Source organism: Cicer arietinum, chromosome 5, assembly GCF_000331145.2.
Source record: "Cicer arietinum cultivar CDC Frontier isolate Library 1 chromosome 5, Cicar.CDCFrontier_v2.0, whole genome shotgun sequence".
Classification (NCBI taxonomy): Eukaryota; Viridiplantae; Streptophyta; class Magnoliopsida; order Fabales; family Fabaceae; genus Cicer; species Cicer arietinum.
This window is the reverse complement of record NC_021164.2, coordinates 41,258,106-41,261,891: the sequence shown is the minus strand read 5'-3', so window position 1 is coordinate 41,261,891 and position 3,786 is coordinate 41,258,106. Positions and strand designations below refer to the sequence as shown.

At 31.8% G+C, this 3,786-nt stretch overlaps 2 pseudogenes; one reads left to right on the top strand and one right to left on the bottom strand.

Annotated features, from left to right (window-relative positions):
* The window catches only part of LOC140920454 (uncharacterized), a 3,577-nt pseudogene extending 3,093 nt beyond the window's left edge, over positions 1-484 (top strand).
* Positions 485-1,824: 1,340 nt separating this feature from the next.
* On the bottom strand, positions 1,825-2,515 carry LOC101494983 (protein GLUTAMINE DUMPER 5-like; annotated as a pseudogene).
* Positions 2,516-3,786: the final 1,271 nt, after the last annotated feature.

The following is a 3,786-nucleotide window of genomic DNA, read 5'->3' as shown; positions in this document are numbered from 1 at the left end:
TTCGAGCATATCACTTTTCACCATATTCCTCGAGAAGAAAACCAATTGGCTGATGCCCTGGCCACATTGTCATCAATGTTCAAAATAAGTGTCAGTCAGGATGTGCCGGTCATAAAAATTCAACAAAAGGATAAGCCAACATATTGCTTATCGATAGGAGAAGAGCTTGATAGCAAACCATGGTTTTATGATATCAAATCCTATGTTAAGAATAGAGAATATCCATCAGGTATTTCAGAAAACAACAAAAGGGTTTTAAGGAGACTCTCAATGAACTTCTTCTTAAATGGTTATGTGCTTTACAAGAGAAATCATGATATGGTTCTCCTCAGATGTGTGGATCAAGCAGAAGCAGAGAAAATTATTCAAGAGGTTCACGAAGGTTCTTTTGGAACTCATGCAAATAGACACACAATGGCAAGAAAAATCTTGAGGGCTGACTATTATTGGTTGACTATGGAATCTGATTGTTTTAGTTACGTAAAGAAATGTCATAAATGTCAAATATATGCTGATAAAATACATGTATTGCCTACCTCTTTGAATGTTTTAACATCACCATGGCTGTTTTGAATGTGAGGGATGAATGTTATTGCTTAAGGTTTTCCTTACAAAAGCAAATGTTTTGAATTTTCATATTTTATTTTAAATTAAATGCTCAATTTTCATGCAGTCTATACTTATTTATTATAATTATAAATGTTCAAGTAAAGTTGGATTTTTAAAAATCAACTTTCCGGTTTTCATTGTCATATTTTTAAATTATTATAATTAAAGAACTTTTAAAATTCAAATATTCTTATAATGGTTAATTATATAATAGTAATTTCTAAGGTTTTAATATTTTCATTTAATTTCTCCTCGAAAAAAGGTTTTGATATTCAAATTATTACCACTCTGGCACTCTATAAGAATTTTTATTCAAATTCCCCAGAGAGTTAACCCCATACCAATGTGTAAAAATTTCTGCTCTATAAGAAAATAAACAACAAGCCAGACTTTATACTCCTTTCTTTGATACAAATAAACATGATTTAATATCTTTCATACATGTTAAAAAAGTTAAAAAAATAATTATTTAAGTGTTGTAGTAATAATTGAATAATATAATTAAAAAATTTAAAAATTGAGAATGACATTTATAATTTATTTTTTGTTAAAGTAACATTAAGATAAAAAAGAATTAAACAAATAATTTTTACTTCTAAATTTATTATTGAACATAATGTATTTAAATATATAAAATGTAGTTTTTAATTAACATAAATTTTTCAAAATCAAAATCAAATTATGACGCTGAAGAACCAAACTAAGTTGCGTTTAATATTTGCAAAGGTTCTCATTTTTCAGATATCTCAGTTTGGATTTGTCATTTTGTTCAAAATAAATAAGAATACGAAAAATAATTTCGTAGCAATGGAAATCTTACAATACAGACGGTATTATTTATCTTATTATTATTATTATTATTATTATTATTATTATTATTATTATTATTATTATTATTATTATTATTATTCAGTTGCATCATTTTTTTAAATTTATTTTTCTGCACACAGATTTTAGTTCCCAGTCACAAATGCTTGTTCCACACTACTACTAAATACTACTCGTAATTTCCTCGTAATAATTTCTTGCTTCTCAAGCTCAAGAAATCATTCATAAATTAATTAACCAAAAATTTTAACACTAATAATTACTCCTCTAAATTAGTAAAAGAATAAAAAATAATGCATCTGATTTTTAAAAAATAAATACATAATTTTATTTATTTATGTTTATAATTGATTCTAAAAAGAAGATATATGATTATGAAAACATTAATTAAAAAATAAAAAAGTCAATTCATAAAATTAGTAGAAAATTCGCTCAATTATAATAAATCTCACCTCAAATATACACTTCCCGAATCATGGACCACAGACCAACAAGTCCTAAAACAGAGGGAAAAATAAAAAAGAAATTAAAGATGGGTCTATTGTTGTGTTTCATGTTCCTTCTCTGTTTTATCAACAAGTTCATGATCTTGGAGTTGATTATTGTTGTCAACTAGATTGACGAGAGACAGTGATTTTGGAAAAACAGGGGTAGTTAAAAAAGTGGGGTTTTCATCACCAGCCATAATGACAAGAATTTTCTCTTCATAAACCTTCAAAGATTCTTTTTTTTTTGTAGAGTCACCTTCTTTTTCATTATTCTCCATGTTCCTGTTACCGTTTTCTTCATCTTGTAATTGACCAGAGAGTCTCCAATAAAAACATGCTAAAATCAAGAGCGCAAAAGCTATGAGTCCTCACATAGCTGCTAGTCCACCAAAAAGGTATGGAATTGGTGAGTGCCATGATGAGTGCATCATCGATGCTGTTGGTGCTAATGTGTTGGGACTTGTTGTTGTAGTGATGGTTCTCATCTTTGTTTGTTTTGGTATCAATTGTTGTGTTGTGAGGTTGGTTTTAATTTGGTAGATAGAAATTAAGGAAGTGGTTAACAGAAAATGAGAGGTGATGTTAGGAGGTTGAAATGTTAAATTGAATTAAAAGGGAGGAGAATGGGTGGGGCTATTTATAATGCTCAAAGTTGTTGTTTTTTGAATTTCGAGAAACCTTTTAAAAATAATTTATGCCACCGAAAATATTATTTGGTTGAGTCGCGAACTAGGTCACTCTCTTTAAGACGTTTTGAGGCACTGTCCAAATTGTGTAAGGCAGACTATCAACCACGAAGTTCCCAGGATAAAACATCTCAGATACTCTGTATCAGAGTTCTACTGCACTGTAGAAAACCGTTCTAAAATTACACCTTCAATATGGCAGTCGTACGACTGCCACTCGTAATATGGCACTAAGACCACTCGAAAGAAAGAGAAGAAACAGTAAGAAAGGGGAGAAGTGAGAAAAGCCTCAGATACAAAGAGCTTTGGGTGTGATTTTTCAACTGAGGAGAACCTTCTATTTTTAGAGGAAATCTGCAACTGCATCTGAGAGAATCAGGGATCCATTAGAACGTGTGCTCCAACAAGTGGCCTCAGAAACTTGCACTCCAAACTTAGGGTTTTGACTCTGACTTTTGACCGGACAACAAAAGAAACGTGAGACCAAAGATTAGGGTTTTGACCGGGCAAAAACAGACGCACGAATTCAGAGAGGAAGACTAGATCAAATATGACTCGGTGGAGGGCAATTACGTAATTAACATATCAATTAGAGATAAAACGCAAACAATCAGTTAATTAAAATAATTAATTAATTTTCATGTCAAAAAATAATAATACACCCGTAGCCAAAGCCAAGGTCGGGCCGGACGAACAGCGGCGCGCGCGTGTGTGGTGGTTAATATTGCTTGGGTTCTCTCTCCTTCATAAAATTGGGGTGCCCCTTGATGCCCTCCCCAAGTTCCATACCTCCACCTTAGATACCCTACTAGTGTGTGATATCTATCCAATGTGGGACTTCTCAATTTTTTCGATTCACAACAACACTAACTCTCATAAATGTCATCATTATTTCCAATAAATTTCCATTAAAGCATCATCATTTCCAACAATCCCCCACTTGAATTTAAAAAATAGGTTTTTGAATAGTGTCAAACACTTTTCTATAAGATCGTGCATAGACAAAGGTGTCTCTTGACTTGAACCTTTGCATAGCAAGTAAGATTCAGATTCAACAAGAGTGACTCGTAGTCTTGAACTCTATCTCTGACATCAAACCCACACACAACCTTTTCATTAGGTGTATTCTCAAAAGCACGTGCATTTAGGGCCATGCACGTGTATCCCAGTATAGT